This window comes from Orcinus orca, chromosome 5 (genome assembly GCF_937001465.1).
Source record: "Orcinus orca chromosome 5, mOrcOrc1.1, whole genome shotgun sequence".
NCBI classification, from domain to species: Eukaryota; Metazoa; Chordata; class Mammalia; order Artiodactyla; family Delphinidae; genus Orcinus; species Orcinus orca.
The window spans coordinates 132,927,448-132,939,495 of record NC_064563.1 but is presented as its reverse complement, the minus strand read 5'-3'; positions in this window follow the sequence as shown (position 1 = coordinate 132,939,495).

Here is a 12,048-nt window from a genome sequence, read left to right as displayed (position 1 = left end):
CAGTTCAAGTTTCTGAACACACACATCCAGCATTACCTAAATGTTCATTTTATTATGTCTTACATCTGATTCTTAATTGTTAAGAATTCTTAATTGCACTGGAATAATTGTTAGAATAAATGTAATTGACTCACATCAAAGTGCATTTATCCACAGATCTTTACAAACATTCATGTGTTGCATAAGTGTAATTCTACACTTTATTTCTAAAAACTTGAATCAACTGTGACCCCACATTATTTTTTCACTTGCACATCTGAATATCTAAGTGCCTCCCCCTCAAATTACAGTCAAATTTGTCAGTCTCAATTCTAAATTTGACAAAAATGTATTATTTTCCCCAGTCCTCCATTTTCCCAAAAGACTTCAGTCCAACTGGCCCCCATCAAGAATGAAATTTACATAGTCAATCCCTTTGGCCTTTGTCTGATAAAGTTAAACATAGTAACTTTGATGACTATTTCTCAAATACCATTATTTTATTCCACATAACAGATACTTGAACTTATCCCTTTCTTTCTGAAATTTTTCTGTTAATAAATCATCATTTTCTCTCATTTCCTTGTGGTCTCAAACTATCCAGCCCATCAATAAGAATTTCTGTCAGTGGATTCTCTGACAATAATAATCAAGGCACAAATTTGCCACCTCCTCTACCAGAGTTATACATGCTGAATTTCTGAAGGGAAAAATTCAACTTTTATTAGACTGTCTACCACCCCAGTAATTATTTAAATTGAGTAATAGATTGTCCTGATAGTGGTCATTTCAGTCAGGAAGGTCCTGGTGGTATCCCCAATCTTTGAACCCCCAAAGACAAAGTTAATTTCTATTCTCAGGTCACTAACAAAGCAATGTGCAATTTCAAAACCAATCAAGACACAATTCTATGAGGAAGACTTATTTTTCATCAGAGGGAGAAAATAATTTTAGATTTTTGTTGAGAGGCTGAAGGACAGCATGCAATGAATGGGTGATGGAAAGGAAAGAACAATCAATATGGAACCAAAGGCTCAGGTTAGGTCCTGGAACCATCTCAAACTTATATGCTTGATTGTTTTCCCTAAGTCTCTGTTTTTGTTTCTTATCTGAATGATATAGATAATAAGGAGAGAAGAAGGTATTTATCTTCTCCAGTTCATTGGTGAAAAGACAGAATGTTTGGCAAAGATGTGGAGAAAAAAGAATCTTCGTACATTGTTGATGGGAGTGTAAACTGGTGCAGCCACTGTGGAAAACAGCATGGAGGGTCCTCAGAAAAGTAAAAATAGAACTACCATATGGTCCAGTAATACCACTTCTGGGAATATATCCAAAGAAAGTGAAAACACTCATTCAAAAAGATACATATGTCTCAATGTTCATAGCAGTATTATTTACCATAACCAGTAATCTAAGTGTCTATCAACAGATGAATGGATAAAGAAAATGTGGTATATATACATATATACAATGCAATACTACTCAGCCATAAAAGAATGAAATTCTGCCACTTGAAACAATGTGGAAGGACCCAGAGAGTATTATGCTTAGTGAAGTAAGTCAGACAGAGAAAGACAAATACTCCATGCTATCACTTATATGTGGAATCTAAAAAATAAAATGAATGTGTATAAAATAACAGAAACAGACTCATATATATAGAGAACAAATGAGTGGTTACCAGTGAGGAAAGGGAAGGGGGAAGGGCATGATAGGGGTATGGGATTAAGAGATACAAACTACCATGCATAAGATAGATAAGCAACAAGGATATATTATACAACAAAGGGAAATATAGCCACTGAGTTATAATAACACTAAACAAAGTATAATCTATAAAAATATTGGTCTTGCTTTAATTTTAAAGCAATTGCTTATACTCTCAAATTACACTACATGACAGCTACCACATAATGGCATGTGAAAATGCTGAAGTAAGATTAATTTTTTTTTTCTGTCTAATGGAATGAGTAAGCATGATCTAACCTAATTTTCTAACTTCTGGTGGTTTGGTTAAATAATTATCTAACACAACAGGAATACCCAATTCCTATTTGGGGGAAAACTAGTATTGTACCAGCAGAATAATTTCCCCAAAATGTATCATCCTGTCAGCTTTTAAAAATTTCCTTCTTGTGTGTTAATTGCACACCATATTCATATTCATTTTCTTCCTTAGTATCATAACCTTAGTATTATTCCAGGCAATGGACTCATTTCTCAACATTCTCTGTTATGTGAGGCTATGTCACTGAGTGCTTGTCAGTGACAAGCACTCAGTGACATATAAGATGTAAGCAAAAATTGAATCCAAGAAGTCAGAGTAGCTTGGCTCAGGTACCCTTGTTTTGGAGTGGTTAGAAGTCATGACTCACTCAACATTTCTCCTAAAGACTTTGAGCTGTGTAGGAATAAAGACACGTCTTAAAGTGATGTTCAGTAAATGATTGCTCACTTTCTGACTGATCAACTAATGTCGGTGTGATTAGAAGTAGGGGGAAAGCAAGAACTAGTTAGATACAATTTATTTATTATCTGGAAGTTCAGTTAAGGAATAAATGTAACATTGCTTAATTTAAGCAAGTCTGGGTCTGTTGGGAGACAATTCTCCATGGGTCCCTTATATTTCTGCATGTCTTGCAAACAGAGACGCTGATGATCTTTTCGTCATCCCAGGTGACCTTTTCAAAGATGTCTGTAGAGCAAATAGCCTTACAAGATAGAGAGAGCTTCTCTCTCTGGAGCAGAAGGCAGATTTGCTTACTGTTCAGTTTAATATGGGCAATGTTTTCCTCTGGAGCAATGGTCGAACAGTTTGCCTGCAGCTCATTATAAAAAAAATGGGGTTTCATAAGTAAAGGGTTGCTCACCTATGGTGCAAAATTACTGTGTGTGCAGCATCCACATGGGAAAGTGTGAAGCCCATCCTCCTTTCTGTGCCTTGAGTAATGAAGGTTTTTCTCTTTGATCTATGAGTCTGGTGTCTTTTGACCATCTCCATGAAATTTCAGCAGGCTAACAATCTGTTAGTTGCTAGTCAGGTGAATTCTTATACCTTTCATTCTTGACAAAGCCTTCCCAGTTTCATATGGTAGAAGAATGTGTTAGGTTTATGACGAGGGAGACAGAGAAAGTGATGCAGAGTCAGTTATGGGCTCCGTTCACATTCTATACCTGGCAACCAATGCCTTGAGTGAACACAGGTTCTGTGATCACTCAGGGATCCCAAAGGTATCCTCAAAGCCAATACTGTTCATGAGGATAGTGGCAGTTGCATTGTGTTGACCAACTCCAGTAAAAAAACAACTCCTGCTAGAAATAAAATTTATCTGTAGAATCTTCCCACACTTTTATTTAGCAACTTTTCTGGGACTGCAACATTAGCTCCCCACTGGACTCTGGAGATTTATTGCATCCCATCAGTGTCATGTCCATTAATGGCATGACACACGAGTTCTGGAACATCCATTCAGCAAATATGTGCCTGGTAAGTGAACATTCCCTGTCTGGGTTCCCTCTTCCCCCAAATCCCACATTGTTCTCTGACCCTCATTTCCAAAAAAACTTTAAAAATATCTGACCTTGTGAACCAATTCTTTCTTTCTTAGAAAACTGATCACCTCTAAAGAATTAGGACGGAATGAACAAGATTTGAGACAAGCAGGAGAATCTCAGCATTAAAGACTCAAAGTTTGAGAACAGACATAACTGGTATAAAAATGTGAATATGTGACCTTTCTCATCCAGGGCACACTGCCTTGGAGGAAGGCAATCAAAGGACAATTGTATAACATGAGAACAATTTTAGAGGTTTTGCCTTAAAAATATCTACACAAAAGGAGGCTGGGCCAAGGACTCATTCTCCCAGAGCCCCTTGATCATGCATATATTCTTGACATGGTCAAGGTCTTCTTGCTGTCCCATCAGCTCCATTTTCAATTTGCTAGACTGTGACCTCTTTCAGTGGTACCACAACTGCTGTTTTTGCTTATCAGCCTTATATTAATAAGGGCTTATTTCCCTAAGAATATTACATCTTACACCGCCTCTCTTAAGAAATCTGGCACAGATTTTCCTGGGGCTATATGGGAGGACATTTGGATAGTGTTATACAGTGCCACACTCAAAAACAGGGGAGAATATACTATGGCCCACAACCTAGGAAGAATTTTTACCTGTGAACTTGAACTTCATTAACTGAAATGAGAAGAATTCCATTTTTTTTCATTAGTAGATATATATTATCAAAAAATATACTCAATTATTACTGTATTTTGAATTTCATCAATAAAAACTTTATGGACATTTGTTTTCTCTCTTGTTGAATAAGTAATTTATATAATATTTTTGTTTCTTGGTCCTTGAAGCCAAAACTATATACTATCTGGCCATTTACAGAAAATGTTTGCCCACGCTGCTCCAATATAGATTCCAGGTGGAACTGGAATCTTGCTGCCTGATTCTCTTCTACTTGGGAGTGAGGTCACTGCCTTCCATATAGTCCTGCTCCAAGCTGAATTGTTGGGAACAGATACAGGTTGTGTTTAATGTAAACAGAACACACAGGTAAGAAATTTTACTCTGCTTCTTTAAACACAATTTTTCACCTAAAAATATTTTCTTCATCAGCCATTGCCACCATGGTATCATAGGTATCAACATCATGTTGATGTTTCCTGGGCTTCAGTTGCCTTACCTTTTCAAGGCCATAGTGATAAACAGGCCAGGTGGTCTGGATCCTCTCAGCATCCATAAATATATTCATTAGCTAATCTGTGTTCTAAGAATAGGTAGTTAAAATAACATAATCCAATATATTGAACTATCATATCACTATTTAAAAAATATCATTGGGGCTTCCCTGGTGGTTCAGTGGTTGAGAGTCCGCCTGCCAATGCAGGGGACATGGGTTCGTGCCCCGGTCCAGGAAGATCCCACATGCCACGGAGCGGCTAGGCCCGTGAGCCATGGCCGTTGAGCCTGCGCATCCGGAGTCTGTGCTCTGCAACGGGAGAGGCCACAACAGTGAGAGGCCCACGTACTGCAAAAAAAATAAATAAAATAAAAAATATCATTGAAATATGAAAACATTTTGACATATATTTTTTTTCTCCAGAACAATTCTTTAAGTGATATAGTGATATAGAAACACTCTTAAATACTGTGGGTAAAAGAAGGTGAGTTTGGCCCATTTTTATTAAAACTATTCTAACATTTACTTAAACATTTCAAAATGCCCAAACATAGGAGTTTGGAAGATGCAGACTTGTATATGTTATTCTTTCCAGGAAGTTAAATAAAATTATAAAGACTGGAAACATAGCAGCTGTTTTAAAGGAATGGCTTGCTAATGGTTTGTCCTAAGTTTCCTGGCATTAAGAATATGATATGGTTTAATCCTTCTGTGATGGCATTGAAAGGACAAACGAAGCACAATTTACGTCAGGGGAAGGATTTTTGAGGGCAACAAAGACTTGTTTAACCTGCTTCTCTGTTACTGTCATAATTTCCCACAGCTGGATCTTTTACTGTCAATAAAAAAACACTCATTCCCAAGGCAGGTATCTTTTCTGTCTTCATGAACTCCAATTAGTCTCTCTTTATTTTCCCTTACATTTGGTACTACTAGGGCAGGCTGGTACTGTTCTCTGAAATATTCTTGCTACATTTAAATTTTTTTCTTGGCAAACTGGCTTTTATCATAAGTTATAGTCACTCAGTTCTAAAAAGAAGAGACAGTGTACTGTCTTTCCCATCCTGCACCTCTGTCCTGCCCAAAGACCAAATAAATTAACACCAGAAAAGTATTAACTATAAATTATCTAAATTCTGTTACACATAAGATGACAAACTATGGACAAAACTTCTTGCTAAAAAGAGGAAGATGGAATTCTCATTTTTTATTGTTTTTCTTCTGCACTGTGTTTGTTTTCCATTGGTGCAAAACAAGTCAGCATAAATTTAGTGGCTTACAACATCACCAGTTTAATATCTCACAGTTTCTGTAGGTCAGAAATCTGGGCATGGTTTCAATGGTTTCTCTGCTCAGGGCTGCAATCAAGGTGTTGGTTGGGGTTGGAGTCCTCAATAAGTTCACTGGTTGTTGAGTTCTCAATTTTCCTTGTAGATGTTGGTCAGAAATTACTCTCAACTCTCTGGGTTTCTCCAAGTTTCTTGACACATGGCCATTTCAGGCAGCAACCATGCATCAAATCTTTCTTACGCTTTGAATCTCTGACTACTTTTCTTTCTGCAATCAATCAGGGAAAACTGTTTGCTTTTAACAGTATCATGTGATTAAATCAGGCCACCTTGGTAATCCTTTATCTTAAAATTTAATGATTTGTGTCCTTAATTACATCTGCAAAATCTCATTGCAGCAGCATGTAGATTGGAGTTTGATTGAATAACTGGTAGACTGTGTGTGTATATCAAGGGCCTGAAACTGTGGAGGGTCATCTTAGGGTTCTGCCTACCACATGTACTATTACACATGCACATAGTACATAATAAGTGATATTTAGAGAGAGTAAAGAAATTGAGAGACTAAAGAATGTTACAGAGCAAAAATAATGGGAAAACCCCCAAAAACTAAACCCAAACTTCTGTCATTAGTCCTTGGTTTGGCAAGTGTGGGGAAATTTTCAGTGATAACCTCTTTGGAAAAATACCTGACTTGGAGGAGAATGTTTCTAAGAATGTCATGCTAACTGGGAAAGTGCCATGTGTAACTCTGATTAGGGAGTTTTTTTGTGGGTCAATGTAATTGAGGCTCCCAACCATTTTCGCCAGTCTTGACAGGGTTCTTCTCAATGCTTAAAATAGCATAGTCAACTGTTGGAGAAAAGATGGATTTTCTGCCTTTAACAGTTTGGCTGTTGTTAATTTCTACAAAAGGTATAGTTTTCTGTCACAGTGCATACATTATGTCAGGGAATGAAGTTGTAAGTGCTTAGTCTTGTTGGGGAGTCCTAAGGTCCACCAGCTCAGCATCTTTCCAATATCCCCTTTATATGCCTGAGCTCTTTCCTCGCTTCCTTTGTGATTCTTATCCCATTCTTACACTTAGGTTTCTTCTTAAACATCTCTTCCAAGAGATGCCTCCCCTTATTCCCTCATTTGATAATTGTTAATCATCTTGCTAATTGCGTTTACTTGCTTTGTCACCATTTCCCCTCTAGAACGTAAGCTTCCTGATAGCAGGACCTTATCTGTCTCATTGTCTGCTGTATCCCAGTGCATCTTCCCAGTCCTCTACCCCATACTTGGCACTACAAAGGACCACCATTCTGGAGACTCTCAAAAGAAGGTGTTTTCAGAATGGCTTTCCCCTGGCAACATCAGGGGACATTTAGGACAAATTAATCTCCTAAATGAACTATTGCAAACTTACCACTTTTCTGAGAACTTTGAAGGAATGGCTTCCAATAAAATAAAATGCAGACCCGTGAGAGAAATTTTGTGCATCAAATGTGAATTTGTGACACCCTTAAGTTAGCTTTCTGAAATTGAATCCTTTCTTGGGTCTTTGAATGAGGCTGATTTTCTGCTTCAATCTCATTCTTGAGCTTTTGACTAGTATAAACACGTTCTTGGATAACATCTCCACATGAATGACCCTCCAACATTTCTCTAAAGCAACACATTGAAAATTGAAGTCATTCCCTCCTGCAAAGATCTTCCTCTCTGTATACCATCTCAATTAAAGGAAACACCACTGCTCAGTTTGCCATAGAAGAAGCTACCAGTCATCCTAGACCCCGTGCCCTCATTCAGCCTACACTCCCAGTCCACTGTCAAAGCCTGTCAATTATTCCAATGCTTATTGGCTCTAAATTACCTTCAGAATAAAGTTCAACCTGCTCAGCACATAAAGTGCTGCTCCCTACCTACCTCTCCAAGATTGAACTATTTGTAATTCCTCAAATACACTCTTATTCTTCTGGGCTCTGTTCATGCTATTATCACCACATGCAATGACTACTCTCTCCCTTACATGCCTAGCTCTCTCCTACTTATTCTTCAAAATCAAAATCAACTGTTACCTCCCCTCCTCTGGTCCCTACCACTAAATGGGTTCAGTCCCTTTTCTATGCTTCTGTAGTCCCCTGTACATATATTTCTTTTATATCATTTTTTTTATGCTTACTGAGATGTGTTGTTTTGCTTCCTCCGAAGAGAATAAAACTTGAGGTTAGGAATTTCGTGTTGTTCATCACTGTATTCCTAGCTTCATGAATAGTACCATTTCTTGAATGAATGTGTGAGTGAATTAAATAGGTGAATATTGAGAGTGCATGCTGAGTGACTGTTGAAATTGCAGGTCAGTTGTTCAGGATGCTATAAATATTTCCTTATGTTATGGAGGTAAAAAAAAAAACCTTGTAGTCAAGATGTTCAAATAAAACACAGTGAAACAGAATTGCATTCCCAATGGTATATAGTCATTAAACTTTTTAGGTTTCTTAGTTTTCTATTTGTTTATCCAAATGAATATTCCTTTTTCTTTAACTATGGAGAGTAACATGGTTTTCTTCATTTTGTAAAGGAGACCAATCATTTATAGTACAGGGAGAGTCCTTTTTGACTTTGAAGATGATACGGAATGGAAAGCATGTAGGTTGTCCCAAATTCCACAGGTGTGTGCCACGTGAGCCTCCGTTGATATGGTTATGAAGTGTGGCTTCACAAGTCTGTATCCACAGTACCTTAATATTGAGAAATATAAACACATGTTATTAATTTAAGTAGCTTTCCATTTTGGCTTTAGAGGTAGTTAGACAAAGTTCACTATCTACTCACCATCTACTCATTTCTACTCATTTGATCAATTCAGACAACCAGGATCTACTTCTTTGACCTGAGTTAATAAGCTTGGTAGTCTACATTGATCAGATTAACTGGAAATCACTTAATCCTTATTTCAATTTATTTTGCATAAAAATGGCAATAGAAAGCACAAGTAAAACAAATCTTTACATAATTAACAAAATAGGCCTTCATTAATTATTTATGAATTCTTGGCAGAGGAAGTGTCTTAGTCCTGTCAGACTGCTATAACAAAATATCATAGACTGGGTGGCTTATAAATAACAGAAATTTATTTCTCACAGTTTTGGAGACTGGAAGTTTGAGATCAGGTTTCAGCATGATTGGGTTAGGGCCCTCTTCTGGGTTGCAGACTTCTCATTATATTCTCACATGGTAGGAAGGGGGCAGCTCTGTGAGATCTCTTTCATAAGGGCACTAATTCCACTAATGAGGGAATTCCACATTCATGACTTAATCACCTCCCAAAGACCCCACTTATTATACTATCACTTTGGTGGGTTAGGATTTCAAGGTATGAATTTTGGGGAGATACAAACATTCAGACTGTAGAGGTAAGCAACGAATCTGAAGTTAAGAAAGCTTGTAAATCAATCCCCTATCCATCTTTTATTAGACAACAACAAAGGACTATATTAAATATGTGATCTATGTGTTCTGATTTTGATAATAATAGTTTCAAATGAAAACACACATTTTCATGATGATTCATATAAAGAAGAAATATAGATTGGTTGAGTTTCCACCTGCATTTCTTCATAAGGGAAAAAAAGACCATGTAAAAACTATAATCATGGGAAGCCTTTTATATAGGTAGAGTCTTTTTGGCTTATGTATATAGATTTGTAAAGTCATAAATGTTTTGATGAACTTGAGGTTTCTTGGGAGCCTCAAACTTTTTTTAAGGCAATTTAAAATTACATCTTATATTGGGCTTAAAGAGGTCTAATAAATAGGACTCTTATAACTTACATAAATCGTGAACCAATTAAAAAAACAAATGATTCAAAAGACGTAGACCTCTAAAAATGTCCTCAGTTCTCAGTTCCTTTCATTCTTTTTTCTTTATTCTGTTCTGTGGCAGTGATTTCCATCACTCTACACACTACTATATATAAAGTATAAAACCAACAAGGACCTACTGTATAGCACAGGGAACTACTCTCAATATTTTGTAATAACTTATAAGGGAAAAGAATCTGAAAAAGAATATTTACATATATATATATATATATATATATATATATATATATAGAACTGAATCACTGTTCTGTACACCTGAAACTAACATGACATTGTAAATCAACTATACTTAATAGTTGATTAAGTATAGTTAATAGTATAGTTAATAATCAATAAAAAATCCAATAAAAGTAAAAACTTAAAAAAATTTAAAAACACAATGTACATACCTTAATTAAAAAATAGTTTATTGCTAAAAAATGCCAAAACAATTATAATTCTAACATCAAAGATCACTGATCACAGATCACTATAACAATTATAACAATAATGAAAACGTTTGAAATAACACAAGAATTACCAAAATGTGACAAAGAGATATGAGGTGAGCAGATGTTGTTGGAAAAATGGCACTGATAATCTTGCTTGACACAGGGTTGCTGGGAATTTTCAATGTGTAAAAGTAAGCAGTATCTGTGCAGCATAATAAAGTGAAATTCAATAAAAAGAAAATAAAACAAAACAAAAACCCCACAAAAGACGTTGACCAAATTTTATCCTTTTGTTAAACTACTAAATCTGTTTTTGTAGAATGTGATGGCCAATAACAGCAGGACTGGAAAATCCCAAGCTTCCTCAACTGGGACAAGATCCTCTAAAACATGGAGCAAAAATGCACAGATGAGACTGCATGCTTCTTGCAGGCCTTATACTTACAGGATGGACAGTTCAGGAAGAGCCTGAGAAACTTGTGTCTAGTTTCACCTTCCAAATTCAATAGTCAGATTAAGCACGATGCTCCCTTGAGGGCTGAATGAGGGCATAGCAGAGACACTTGACTGATATGCACATCAGTGGGGCATACTTCACGTGGAAGGAGTGGAGTAGTAGTCAATCATTTTTAATGTTATATGTTCAGTTAAATTTACTCACTAATTATATCATGATACATAAAATAAAATTGGTTGTCTTAATACTTTGTTTCGGGCCATGTTGAATTTCTCTGTGTTCAGCAGCCATGGCCCATGGGCCCAGCCGCTCCACGTCGCGTGGGATCCTCCCAGACCGGGGCATGAACCCATGTCCCCTGCATCGGCAGGTGGACCCTCAACCACTGCACCACCAGGGAAGCCCTTTCTCTGTGTTCTGATGGCAATGAAGCACTGATGATTTCTGAAATGTATTTCCCAAATCTTCTTCTTTTGCAAACATATTCAATTGAAACAGACTAAACACATTTCCCCAAGTGCCTACCCTAAAACTTATGCCTGAAGGGGATGGTATGATTATCAAAAAATTATCATCTATGACTGTGGGCATGTATTTCAAAAGCTAAGATTATATTTTACACCAAACTTACAGATGGAAACTAAAAGCACAAATATACAGGTATGTTTATATATGCAGATACTTGGTATTCAGTGAACTAAATATTCAAATATTTGTCAAATTTTTCCAGGTTTTGTCTGTGTGTGTGTCATGAGAACATGACTATTTGTATCACATGCCTGAAAAGAATAATTATTTTGACAACTGAAATTTTCATCCTCACCAACATTCTATGTGCATTTTATCAAGATTTAGTAAATTGAATAGTGTCCAATAGACACTACTGGATTTTAAAAATTAAATATATAAGGAATTGCACTACATGTATAACATCTAAGTCTCCTTCTTCAGTGTGTTCTCTGATTGTAGATTTAGAAACCAGGAGATTTGAAGATGGAAGGTTACCAGTGAGTAGTTCATAAGGACCAGAGGTTCATCACCAAGTTAACTTGAATTAATTAGAAAAATGCTTTTGTTAGTTTTAAAAAGAGATTTTAAAGATTAAACTAACATGTAGCCATACCATTTCATTAATATGACTTGTCCCATTGAATTTCTACTGAATAAATAATTCTAAGATTGATGTTTTAGCTTAAATATGTTTTAGCCACCTCTGTAATAAACTTTCATGAATTGACCTCTCCAGGTACATTTTATTTCCTGGGTGCACAGGAAATATATATATATATATATATATATATATATATATATATATATATATATATA